The following is a 14,913-nucleotide window of genomic DNA, read 5'->3' as shown; positions in this document are numbered from 1 at the left end:
ACTACTCGGTAATCCCTGAGAAGGGCGCGCATTTCAGAAGACGCATTGCGTTTTGACTTACAGATTTTCATCGATATTATGGTACTCACCTGGTTGATAGACTGCTGATATTCAAATTATTGCTATGTGGCACGGAGAAATTATGAAAGTATTCCTCGTGGGATGATCGTGCATGAAACGTGTGTTAGTCATTCGAGTGTTGGAGTTGGGATCAGTTACGGTGATTCATATGTTTTATGAATTTGGAGACTGAGAGTTCTCAAAAGCATATTGTTTCAAGTTTGCGACCTTTTTGAGGTGAGTGTTTTATTTAAACTCAGTGGGGGCACTAATTGCGTTAATTATTTGTGATAGCTAAGCACTAGGAGTGCGCATATATGCGAGGTTTGAGCCCATGTGCGAGTGATGTTAATGTGAGCTCTAGGAGAGCTGGTTACCCTTACTAGATTTGTGTGTCTTGGTTCTACTATATATGATGAGCTCATAGCATTGCGGTTGTGGTGGTGCTTGTTGAACTTGCAAAATGGTTCTCTTGTTTGAGATATTTTTCATTTTTGGTACACGGATTGCGCAGTTGTGGCTGGAGTTATATTAATATGGCATATCTATGGAATAATTGTGTTTGATAATATAAGGTCATTGGACCTAGAATGGGTACTATCAGGTTTGATTACAGCGTGTTGGAAGAATAATTTAGAATTTGGTTTAAATAATTAGCTATGGTACCTGTTGAATGAGGGAAAGCTCCATGACCTGCTGATCTGGTGAGTGCTTGTGAGTTCCTATATGTTTCTTTCATTATCGGTAGTGTTTGAAGGTTTTGGAACGAGGATATGTGGAATGTGGGGTTTAATACTAGTACTTGGTTGGTTTGGAGTAGTTATTGTGATCAGGAATGGTGTTGTAAGCATGTGAGTTGTGTAGTATGTTACGTGATTATATCTGGGGTTATGGTTATGGTTTGATACAGTTTGTTCAGACTTATACAATGTGTAGATGTGACATTCGGGTCTTGAAAAGAAATTATGAATGCTAGAAATTTAATTCCAAGGTTTATGGGCTAAGGTTGAATTAATGACTTTCAGTTATGTTGTATTATTGTCAGGCCTACATAGAATAGAGTAACATGGGATCACCCCCGAGTATGTGCATGGTAAGGTGGAACAGTGATTTAAAGGCTTAGGAACAACTCTTGGCACGTTCGAGGACGAACGTATGTTTAAGTGGGGGAGAATATAACGACCCGGCCGGTTGTTTTGAATATTACAGCCATGTTCCCCTATTTACTGCTCAATTTATGCTTTAAAGTTGTTATATGACTTGCCGGGGTAATTGGTTCGGGTCCGGTAAGGTTTTGAAATGAATTGAGAAACTTAGTTTCCAAGATAAAACTTAAGTTAAAAAGGTTGACTGGATGTGTACTTATATGTAAATGACCTTGGAATAAAATTTTGATGATTCCAATAGCTCCGTATGGTGATTTTGGACTTACGAGCATGTCCGAAAAATTATTTGGAAGTCCGTAGCTAAATTAGGCTTGAAATGGCGAAAGTAGAAAATTTAAGTTCGGAAGTTTGACCGGGGAGTTGACTTTTTGATATCGGGGTCGGAATCTAGTTTTGGAAATTTTCTTAGGTTTGTTATGTGATTTATGACTTGTGTGCAATATTTGAGGTCAATCGGACTTGATTTGATAGGTTTCGCCATCGAATGTAGAGGTTGGAATTTCTTAGTTTCATTAGGTTTGAATTGGGGTGCGATTCGTGATTTTATTGTTGTTTGATGTGATTTGAGGCCTCGACTAAGTCCATAATATATTTTGAGACTTGTTGGTATGTTCGGACGGGGTCCCGAGGGGCTCGCGTGAGTTTTGGAGTGGTTTCGGACCATTTCTAGGCCATTTTTAACTGTTGGTTTGTTTTTTTGCTACAACAGTGTGCATCGTAGAAATATCTGCTGCACAGAGCTGACTTTGGAAGCTTATATCTCGTAATCTGTAAGGAATTTGGAGATGATACAAAAATAAAAATAGTAGCCCTTTGTATCTAGTTTTCAGAAATTTAAACCGTTTAGGAGTTGGAGTTGGGTACAAAAAGTTATGGTTGATACACTACAAGCTATTGGGGAATAGGTTTTGGAAGAGTTTGGTGTTTTGAGCATAAACATGTAATGATCCAAAGGTCTATATTTAGTTCTAGAGATCGAAATTTGATTTCGAGACTTCCGGGAGTTTGATAATGAATTATAAGAATGATCTGGAATGTTTGGTCTAATTTTATCAAGTCGTGATTAGATTTTTAGCGCAAAACATGAGTTAATTGATTAACGAGCGAAATTGGTATCGTATTGAGCAAATGAGCTCCGAATTGAGTTTTGATTGAACGACTAGGTCCGTATTATTATTTGTGACTCATAGAAACAAGAATCGTCGAATTCCGAGTTCATATGATGGAGTTAGAGCCTTTTTAGTGAATAAATAAATTGCTGGAGCAAACAGGTTCTGGTGCAGACCTTTAGTGACGAGAAATGGACTTTTAGCGATTAGAATAGCGTTTTTATTGAGCAGTTTTGTTTTTTTAGCTCATTTCAACATTTTTGGGCGAAAGAATACGGGTTGAGGTGATTTTTGAGCGAGAATTTGCGGAAAAACTTGAGGTAAGTCCCTTGTGATCATTGTTAGTTAATAATATTGAATTATCTTTTAGTATTTCAACTAGATTACATATTTTTGAGGTGAAATTCGAGGATTTGAGGTCTAGGAATTTGAAAATAAGATTTGAGATTTGGAGGTCGAGTTGATGTCGGAATTTGGTAAATTTGGTATGGTTGGACTCGTAGTTGAATGGGCGTTCATATTTTGTAACGTTTGTCGGGTTCTGAGACATGGGCCCCACAGGCAATTTTTGAGTTAAATTTCGGATTTTGTTAGAAAATTAGTATTTTCATATGGAATTAATTCCAATAATTTGTATTGACTGAATCGAATTAATTGTGACTAGATACGAGGCTTTCGGAGGCCAGTTCGTCAAGCAAAGGCATAGCGGAGTAAAGAATTACACGGTTTGAGATACGTAACAGTTCTAAATTTTGTTCTGAGGGTATAAAACCCCGGATTATGTGTTATGTGATCGGTTTTGAGTTGACACACATGTTAGGTGATGGGCGTGTGGGCGTGCACCGTGGGAATTATGACTTGGTCAAATTCCATGAAACTATGTAGTTCAATAATCTGTTGTTATCTGTACATTCTCCACGTAGTAGAGAAATTAAACCACAAATCATGTTTAAATTATGTGTTGGCATTGTAGGGACCCACAGAGATCATGTACATGTTGAATTATCTGCTAAATTGCTATTTTGTACTCAGTCACAGTTTACTTATTTATTTTATCTCAGTCTCTATTGTTCCTTGTTGATACATTATATCATTTCTGTTGGGACAGATTTTCATAATTTCTGAGAGCCCGAGAGACTGGAGAGATTTATGACTGAGTGGGGCCGAGGGCCTGATTGTGAGATATTGATACTATAGCACGTGAGTTGTCCATGCATCATGTGAGTTATCCGTGCGGATCCAGATATTTTACTATAGCAGGTGAGTTGTCCGTGCGGATCTAGATATTGATACTATAGCACGTGAGTTGTCCGTGCGGATTATAACGCTTGGGCTGAAGGAGCCTCTCTGGAGTCTGTACATACACCTAGTGAGCGCAGGTACCTACTGAGTGCGAGTGCTAAATGCTGAGCGAGTGGGAGGACTAAGTGACTGTTGCTCTGAGAGGATGCATTGATTTTATTATTGTTGTCTTACAGTTGTCATATATCATTGTTTTGGAAATTTCTGAGAGATATTATCTTCTGTTTCAGTTGAAATTGACATGAAATTATTGTGTTGGCCTTAATTGTCGAACTTGAAAGCATGCCTACTTTCTTATGTTAGGAATTACTGTAATTGGACTTAGCTGTGAAGCTCGCCACTACTTTCAGTTCTTTATTTAGTATTGTTACTTGTTGAGTTGGTTGTACTCATACTACACCCTGCACCTCGTGTGCAAATCCATGTGCTTCCGGATACGACGACTGTTAGATCTCAGAGTGTTATCAGTTGGAGACTATCAAGGTAGCTGCTTGGTGTCCGTTGACCTTGACTCTCTTCCTTTCAGTTATTGTAATGTTCTATATTTTCAGACAGTGTTTTTATCAGTCAAACTTTGTTATCATTTAGATGCTCATGTACTCAATGACACCGGATTTTGGGAGTGTACTTATATCAGTATTTATGAGATTTTTATATTGAATTTAAATATTATGTTTTCAAACTTAAGAGGTTATTATGATTTATTAAGGTTGTCGGCTTATCTAGTATTGAGATAGGTGCCATCACGACATGCGAATTTTGGGTCGTGACAGAAAGTTTTGGGAAAAAATACAGTTTTATAAACGTACTCATATTTTTGTGATTTAGGTAAAAGATTTAGGTTTTCACTGACATTCTTGAACGGTAAGGGTGGATATGAATGAAAAGTATAATTGGGGATAAATGTAAACTATATACCATAGTAGAAGGACAAATCCGGACTTTTCCCTTAAATAATAGGCTAAATGGCTTTTTTACCTTCCTATACTGCATATGAAAATTTATTACCCTCCCTAATCAAGTTTTAACTTAATTACATGGTCATATTCAATTTAACAATTATATACAAATAAGTTTTAAATGAGTATCCCTTTATATTATTAATTGAATAAGGAATATCAGTTATTTCCTTATCCCTTTATACTCTCTCTCTCTCTCTCTCTCTCTCTCTCTCTCTCTATATATATATATATATATATATATATATATATATATATATATATATATATCAGTTATATACTTCTCTATTTTTATCCCCAATTTTTCTTCCTTTAATGTTCTCTGTTTTTTTATGCTTTCTTGTTGTATAGAGTAATAATGAAATTCATCAATGGATTTCAATCATTTTACTATAGAGTTTTAATCTAATAATTTTCTTTCATGTTGCACAATTGATGTTCGAATTAAAATTGTCAATCAATAAATTTTGAAGGTAATTGATTCTCTACCATTGACAGCCATTAAAAGCTTCGAAGCTTTGAATTCGAATTTGGGTTTTTAAAAACTATTATTTATTTGGATCGAGTGTTGTTGCAAACAATTGAGAATATTCTTTGGAGTTTATGTATCAATTTTGAGGGTGTTTGGTGAAGAATAGACTTGATTTTGGCCGAATTTCAGATTGAAAATCGAAGAAGAAGAACACATGACATACAATACACTTACGAAATTGTATTAAAGTTGTATGTAAATTGTATTTAAGTTATATTATGTTGTAGTTATATATTTTTTTATTTGAATATTGTATAAAAGTTGAAAAATAGTTGTATATTGTATGAATCATTGTATGAAATTTATATTTAAGTTATAAATACTATCTGTTTACATAAGGTTATTGATATGTATCAAAATTGTATTAAGTGAGGAAGTTTTTATTGAAATTTCAAAGAGGAAGAAGAAAATGCCACATACAAAATATATACAAATCGTATACAAAATAAATACAAAAAACATATCGTATATAAATTGTATGAAAATTGTATTTTAGCTGTATGATATTGTTGTTATATTTAACTGGGTAAAAATAATGTATGAAAGTTGTAGATAAGTTATAAATAAGTTTTATACTATATAATTAGTTAAATAAAATTTATTTTTAGTTTATTTGTAGTTGTAGACATATCAAATTTGTAGAAAATTTATTTTTAATTTATATATTGTTGTACCATACAAATTTGTATGATGCTGCTGTCACTTAAAATATCATTTATCGCATGAAGGTTTTTTATTTCATTAGTAAGTAGTAGAATAAAATAAAAATAACATTCTATTTTTACTAAATAAATATCGGGAAAATAAAACAATAGAAAATTTAAACCAAACAGTGTATGACGATGACAATTAAGGAAACAAATTCTTGTAAAATTCATAGAGCTAAGTTTTGTTAAAAGCAATTAAGGCGGTAGAAGTTTTTTGACATTTCCTTATCGCTCTAAAATGATTTCACCTTAATTGTAACGATCCGACCGGTCGTTTTGAGCTCTAGCGCATCGTTCGACAGTTTGATGCCATGAGTAGTTTCACTTCAGGTATTATGACTTGTGCGTGTGGCCGGAATTGAATTTCGGGAAGTTCAGAGTTGAATTGGAAAGAAATTCTCATTTCGAAAGCCTTAAGTTGAAAGAATTGACTAAGATTGGATTTTAGAGTAAACGGCTTCAGAATCAGGATTTGAAGGTTCCAGCAGGTTCGTATGATGATTTCGGACTTGGGCGTATGTTCGGATCGGGTTTTGGATGCCCCGGGAGCATTTCGGCACATATTGTGGAAGTTAAAATTTTGGAAGAATATCATAAATTTGGGTTGAAGTATATTTCAATGTTATCAATGTTCGTTTGGGATTCCGAGTCTAGGAATAGCTCCGTATGGTAATTCTGGTGTTGGGAGCGCGTCCGGAAGTGGATTCAGAGGTCCGTAGGTCATTTTGGAGTCATTTGGCTAAAGTTAGAAATTTGAAGGTTTTTTAGAAGTTTGACCGGGAGTGGACTTGTTGATATCAGGGTCGGAATCTGATTCTGGAAGTTGGAGTAGGTCCATAATGTCAAATGTGACTTGTGTGCAAAATTTGAGGCCAATCAGACGTGATTTGATAGGTTTTGGCATCGAATGTAGAAGTTGAAATTCTAAATTTCACTAAGCTTGGAATGGGGTGCGATTCATGAATTTGACATTGTTTGATGTGATTTGAAGGCTCGACTAAGTTCATAACGTGTTTTGGGATGTGTTGGTATATTTGGTTGAGGTCCCGAGGGCCTCGGGTGGATTCCGGAAGGTTAACGGATTGAATTTGGAATTTGAAGAAAGGCTGAAGCAGCTGAGCTTCTGGTGTAATCGCACCTGCGTGAAGAGGGCAGCAGGTGCGAGCCCGCAGGTGCGGGAAAAGAACTCGCAGAAGCGGATTTTGCTGGGGGAGGCATGGACTGCAGATGTGGTCGAGATCCGCAGAAGCGGGACCACACCTGCGCGTGTGGATCCGCAGAAGCGTAGGCGCAGAAGCGGATGGTGGCCGCAGATGCAGAGTTGAGGGGTCTGGTGGAAAACTGCAGAAGCAGTAGTTGGGCCGCACCTGCGGAACCGCAGAAGCGGTCAAGTGACCGCAGGTGCGAAAATCGGGGCTGGGCAGTGTCTTCTTTAAATCGAGGGTGTGGCTCTATCTCATTTTATTTCGCCCATGGGAGCCGATTTTGGAGCACATTGGAGTGCCATCTTCATCAATCATAATGGGGTAAGTTCTTTCTTCACAATTTTGAGTTAAATACATGAGTTTATATGGATTTGAACATGGGAATTAGTAAAATTTGGGGCTTTGGTGGAAAAACCTAGAATCTTGTATATTTGGATTTTGACCACGAATTTTGGACATGGAATTGAGAATAAACTATATATTTGAGTTCGTGAGGTTATGGGTAAAGTTATCTTCAAAAAGTTTTAGAATCCGGGCACGTGAACCCGAGGGTGATTTTTATCGACTTTTCGATCGGGGTTAGAAATTGTTATAAATTGGATTACATTGAGTATTTGAGTATATATTAATGGGTTTGCATAATTATTGGCTAGTTTTGGAGCGTTGTGCATCGATTCAAGTTGTTTGAAGGGCTCGGAAGCCGGTTATGGAACTTCGGAGCGAGGTAAGTCTCCTTTCTAACCTTGTAAGAAGGAATTTACCTCATAGGTGAAATAAATCAATGTGTGCTCCTATTTGTGGGGGCTACGTACGTACGAGGTGATGGGAGTCTGTGCGTAGGTACTATTATGCTTAAGTTCGGGTAGTCTAGGACCCAAAAGCATGCTTTACTTGTAATATTTGCAATCTTGTTGTCAATTTAAAAATGCTTAAATCATATCGAACTTTGCTAATAAGTTTCTAAAAGGCTAAACATCATTTTCTTGACTTTTAAAAGAGAAACTGCCTTTTCCTTGGCTAATTGCCCCTTGATAAATTCTTGATTGATTATTTGAATGTGTTATCTTTTGTGAAACGGGCCGAACGCGTTGGTAGATTAAATAGATGCATCTATGGTTCGCGCCATTCGACCCTCTGGCAGTGCACAATTTAAATATTTGTTGGATCGGGCCGTACGTCCTCGACATTATTTGCGCATGCTTGTATTGCTTGCCTTGAAATTTATAAATAACGATATTGCCTCCCTAGTGTGAGATAACTGATAATTTGATATGGCCTCATTGGCAGGAGATATAATCATTAAATAATGGGAGATGAAAATTTGGAAATTCCTAAATTATGAAAGAACTGTTTACTTACCTCAGAATAATGGGCTTGCAACCGTATTAATTAATCCATGTCTAATTTAATAATATTATTCCATTTATTTATAGCCCATAGTAAGTGTCGAAGTCGACCCTCGTCACTACTTCTTCGGGGTTAGGCGGGATACTTACTGGGTACACATTGATTTACGTACTCATGCTACACTTGCTGCATATTTTGTACAGGTACACATATGTTTAGCGGCCTTGTGGGCGCAGAGGCGCTATTATGGCAGGGACTTAGGTGAGCTGCATTCTATACGACGATTTGCAGCCAACAGAGTCTCCCTCGGAGTACTTATATTTTTTCTGTCCAATTTGTATTTCGGACAGTTATTGTATTTTATTGTACATTCCTAGTTAATTCTCATGCACTTGTGACACCGGATTTTGGGAGGATTATGGGTTGTGCTGTATTGGAAATTTTAAAGATATTATTATTTATCTTGTAAACTTCACCTTTTATGATTTAAATTGAAGGAAAAATATGTTTTCAAAAGTAACAAAATGAGAACCCAATTAAGTACTTATTGTTGGCTTGCCTGACAGTGGTGTCTGGCGCCTTCACGACCTTTATGGATTTTGGGTCGTGGCGTTAATTTTACAAGCAATTAAGCCGGAAGAAAAATAAGGAAAGAGGAGAGGAGGAAAAAAAGGGAAAAAATGTGTAACCGAATCCCCTAATTTAAGGCTCTAATAATGGATTCTATATTATTTGTTAGTAATCCTTGTTTAGGACGGGTAATATAAAAAACTAGGACAATTTTGGTAAATAAGTTTCAAATATTGTATAGGAAGAAAAAAATCCCTAAGTCTGGGTTAAATAATCTAACTCACCCAACTCAAAATAATTTCTCATTTATTTGATTTTCTATTACTATAATTTATTGACTTATCAGATTCAATTTATAGGACAATTTGATTTGTCATTATAATATCAAACAAACTAAATTCAACAAATATTTCTTATGTTTTGATTTGTTTTCTTATAAACCAAAGCTTTTAGCTAGAATAATTATGGTTGTGCCTAAGGCTATCCAACGGGACGGGCTATCCCGTCCCGGTCCCGATCCCGTCCCGTCTCGTTTATCCTATATTAAATGGTACACGAGATGGGACGGGCTGCCCATTTCGTTCCGTTTATCCCGTTCCATCCCGCATGTTCCGTATGTCCCGTCTGGGCAATTTCTTCAAGTTTTAATATTTAATCACGGTGCACTCGTTCCATATCCTAATTTTAATATATAATTTTTGCGTATCATTTTAGTGCTTAATTTTTGTGTTTACTTTACATGTTCTATTTTCGTATTTCATTTGTGTGTTTAATTTTTGTGTTAACTTTTTAAATTTAATTTTGTATTTAAATTATGGTTCCTAAAAATGTATTTGGCATATTTAAAAAAGTAGTAAAGGTGATAGTATTAGTAATCCTAATTCCAGTACTAATCCTAATCCTTCTCCTAGAATTAGAAAAAATATAGATGAAATGACTCATGTTTATGAAACTTCATTTTCCCAACCCCCGCATGTTATAATATTAATTTCGGAGAACAAATAAATCATGAAACTTTACAAAGATAATTTGGCAATGATATTTTTATTGAGGATGAAGAAAATTAGGAAGAAGAAAATGAGGAAGAAGAATTAGATGAAACACCCACTAGTCCCGCAACACAAGCTCCAACTCAGAGTTAATCTTGGTCTGGAGCTTTACCCCCTGTACCTCCGGTAAGGGGTAAGCGTAAGGTTGAACGAACCAAAATATCACTTGTATGAAAATTTTTTAAATATCACTTATACCAAAACATCACTTAACGGCTTGAAATTATATTAAATAAATTACAACTCTTTTATAATTACTAAAATATTTCATTACAAGTCTTTTGTTTTAATATTTTATAATTATTTACTTAGTTTCTTTATAATTTATTAAGTTTAAGTTTATTAAATAAGTCAAAAAACTAGCCGTTGCAAACTTAAAAAACTTAGTCATTGTTAAAAAAAACTAGCTGTTGCCAAACTTAAATGCTTAAATAATTAAAAAAATTAAAAAAAGGCCCACTTAAAGCCCATGAACCGTCCCGTCTCGTCTCGTCCCATCTCGTTTGTTAGCGGGATGGGATGGGCCTACCGTTTCGTCCTGTTTATCCCATCCCATTTAGGTCTGTCCCGCCACCGTTCCGACTAAATGTCGTTCCATCCCGTTTATTTGGTCCCGTCCCGTCCCTTTGGACAGCCATAGCTGTGCCTAAAGATAGTTGACAATGAATATACACCAAATCCAACCCGCAATCTAGGTGATTGAGCGGGTCATATTTTCATAACCTAAATTTGTCGCATCAAGTCGTTTAATTGATGTCCACGAGAAATAAATCCAATATCACATATAAAATGCCGTTTATAACATAAATTCTATATCAATAACGTAATTTCTACATAACTAATATAACATTTACAAATTTTGCATGACTAATGCCTAATTTTTATATTAACTCTTGATTACTAAAATTCATAATTTCAACATGATTTTATATATTTTTTTTTATGTACAAGATAAAAAATAAAAATAAAAATATAATATAATATTCGTAATACTTGAATAAGAAACACCGAAAAATAAAAATAATGGTAAAGTAGACAATTAATGTAATGACCCAACCGGTCATTTTGATTTTTAGAACCCCGTTCTCCTAAATAAAACTCCCCGGATGTGCTTTTATTAATTTATGACTTGCAGGGATGGTTGGTTCGGGATTTGAAAGTGTTCGGGTTGAAATCGGAATACTTGGATCCTTAAGTTGGCCTTAAAATGCTAAGTTTGACTTCGGTCAATATTTTTTAGAAAAAGACCCCGGAATGGAATTTTGATGATTCCAACAGCTCCGTATGGTGATTTTGGACTTAGGAGCGTATTCGAAATTTTATTTGAAAGTTCGTAGTTAAATTAGGCTTGAAATGGCTAAAATAGGAATTTACTATTGGAAGTTTGACCGGGGAGTTGACTTTCTATATCGGGGTCGGAATCCAGTTTTGAAAATTTTTATAGCTCCGTTATGTCAATTATGACTTGTGTGCAAAATTTGAGGTCAATCGGACTTGATTTGATAGGTTCCGGCGTCGTTTGTAGAAATTGAAAGTTTCAAAGTTCATTAGGCTTGAATCTATGTCTGATTCATATTTTTAGTGTTGTTGGATGTGATTTGAGGACTCGGCTAAGTTCGTATGATGTATTAGGACTTGTTGGTATATTTGGTTGAGGTCCCGAGGGGCTCAGGTGAGTTTCGGATGCTTAACGGATCATTTTTGGACTTAGCTTGATAGCTGAAGTTCTGGTTTCTGCAGGTTCTGGTTCCCTTCTACGCGATCATGTGAGAAGGTATGTGATCGCGTAGGGTTAATTGGGCAGCTGGAATTTTGTGCTATGCGATCGCGTGGGCGAGTCCGCGATCGCGTAGGTTGGGCAAGTCTGTGCATCGCGATCGTGTGGCGTTGTTTGCGATTGCGTAAGGTTAATTGAGGGCTGCTGAGTTTTGTGCTTCGCGATCGCGTGAAGCAGGATGCGATCGCGTATTTTTGATATTTTGTGACTCGCGGACGCGTGAAGAGGTTCGTGTTCGCGTAGAGAAATGAGGTAGAAGCTGGGCCACGCGCTTAATGCTTCGCGATCGCATGAGAAGGCTTGCGATCGCGTAGGCTTGCAGAGACTGTGCTTCGCGATTGCGTGGGATTTTCTGCAATCGCGTAGAGTTAAATCTGGGCAGTGAAAATTTGTACTTCGTGATCGCGTGTGGATGTTCGCGATCGCGAAGAGTAAAAGTCTGGGCAGTATGCTTAAGTTCTAAAAATGGGACTTCGTCCTATTTTCCATTTTTAACGATTTGGAGCCCAGATTGAGGCGAGTTTTGGGAAATTTTCAGAGAAAATATGAGGGTAAGTGTTCTTAACTCAATTTTGGTTAGATTACCCAAATCCATCACTGCTTTTATCAGTTAATTGGTGATTTAAGTTGGAAAAATTTTGAAAACCCTCTTGGATAGATTTGAGGATTTGAGGGTCGAATTATTATTGGAATTTAGTCATTTTGGTATGGTTAGACTCGCGGTAGAACGGGCGTTCATATTTTGCAACTTTCGCCGGATTCCGAGACGTGGGCCCCACAGGCAATTTTTGAGTTAATTTCGGTTTTTTATTGAAAGATATAGTATTTTCTTATGGAATTGATTCTATAATTTTTGTTTACTGTATCGAATTAATTATGACTAGATACGAGTCGATCAGAGTCGAAAAATCGAGAAAAAAGCATATTACATGATTAAATTGGAGCAAGTCGAGGTAAGTGACTTCTCTAACCTTGTGTGGGGGAAATCTCCCCTAGGATTGGTGTTGAAGTGATAAATTAAAATGTGTTGAAAGTCGTATACATGAGGTGACGAGTATGTACACGGGCTAAATGTGAAAGATTATTTCTTTAAATTGTGTAGATCGTTGTTGCATATCAATTAAATAATTTTACCTTCTTATATTCTTCATCATTGATTTAAATGTTTATACTTTAAATTTGCTTGATCATTTCCTGCTAATTGTTTTACCTGTTTAATTGAAACTTGGTTTCTTTTATTCGGTGCATTATTGGAAGGTTGATTTTCTTTAAATTAAATATTATTAATATGAATTATTTGACATTTTAAATTTGGAATTTAAGCAACGTATTAAAAATTTGAAATATTATTTTTTTGAGTTATTTATTTCCGAATATTTTGGTGAGAATTTTGTACTCATTGTGATGGAGCCGTGAGCTCTTTATTGTAGAAAAATATTATTGTTGATTTATTTTGGCAAATTGAAATATTTGGCCACTTGAGATGCAAATTGTGATATATTGTGATATTGATACACATGCGGTGGTATAAGGTTTGGGTGTTGAAACGCATGCGGTGAGATAAGGATGGTTTGATACGCGTGGCTAGTAGGGAAAACTACTAGAAGTCATGCGGTGTGATAAGGATGGCTAAAACGCCGGATGCTATTTCGGGAAAAATGTTTTCTTTAAAATAAATCGTGAAGACTCCCGCGGTGATATAAGAAAATGAGATATTGTGAATTTATTTATGATTTGGGACTACGAGGCGATACCTCGGGAGTGCCCTTATTGATATTGATTTATGGCCGCAGTTGCCTTTGATTATTGTTGTAATTTTCTTAAAGTTGAAAAGAATTCTATTTTGTTTTCACGAGGTATTAATTTCTATTATTTGGTGTAATTAAATGGTGACATACTACTTGACTCATTTCCATTGTCATATTATTTTATTATATTGTTAAACATTTTACTAGGCCATTAATTATTTTTCAGTAGGGCTTGACCTGACCTCGTCACTACTCTACCGAGGTTAGGCTTGGCACTTACTAGGTACCGATGTGGTGTACTCATACTACGCTTCTACACATCTTTTTGTGCAGATCCATATACATCCTATTAGACCAGGTATCAGTAAACTAGTTGTACGAGAAGACTTCGAGGTATATCTGCCAGCGTCCGCAGACTCCGGAGTCCCCTTCTATCTTACTATGTTGTTGTCACGACCCAAAATTCCGGAAAGGTCATGATGGCATCAGACACTACTGTCAGGCAAGCCAACACCAATAACTAGTATATTCTCATTTTAATATTTCTGAAATTGTAAATTTTCTTCAATTAAATAATAAATGATGAACTTCACAGAGTAAATAATAATATTTTTTTCTCAAATTTCAATACTGAATAATTCCATAATCATCCCAGAACACGGTGTCACAAGAGCATGAGCATTTACTAGGGAACAAAATAAAATACAATAACTATCCGGAATACGAATTTGAACAGAAAAGAAAATACAAATACTCTGAAGGAGACTCTGTTGGATGCGGATCATCTCACAAGATGCAGCTCACCTAAGTCCCCATATCAACCACGCTTCTACGCTCACAAGGCCGCTAGCCATACATGTACCTGTACAACAAAATATACAACAAGTGTAGTATGAGTATGAAAATAACGCGTACCCAGTAAGTATCCCGCCTAACCTCGAAGAAGTAGTGACGAGGGGTCGACTCGGACACTTACTATGGGCTGTAATTAATATCAGGTACAGTAAAGAAGTGAATAGTTATGAAACCGAGTAAATATATGAAATAACATGTATAAAATACGTGGCTTAATTCCACTCTTTACAATTTTACTCGATCTCTCAACTAGCAAGTCCCTCCATAACCGGAGCATATATAGAGATGGTGGATTTCATCATAGAGGTTGTCATAATTCAAATTAGGGAAAAACCTCGGATACACTGGCCTCTTGCCAAATATTACGCACGATTCCATGAGTATAATATATATAGGAAATGCCGAGGCGTACGACCCGATCCAACATAAAAGTAAACTGTGCACTGCCGAGGGTCGAACGACGTGAACCATAGATACATCTATTAACTTGCCGAAGCGAACGGCCCGCTCCCATGAGAGTGTGGTAC

Source organism: Nicotiana tabacum, chromosome 4, assembly GCF_000715075.1.
Source record: "Nicotiana tabacum cultivar K326 chromosome 4, ASM71507v2, whole genome shotgun sequence".
Taxonomy (NCBI): Eukaryota; Viridiplantae; Streptophyta; class Magnoliopsida; order Solanales; family Solanaceae; genus Nicotiana; species Nicotiana tabacum.
This window is presented reverse-complemented; position numbering follows the sequence as displayed.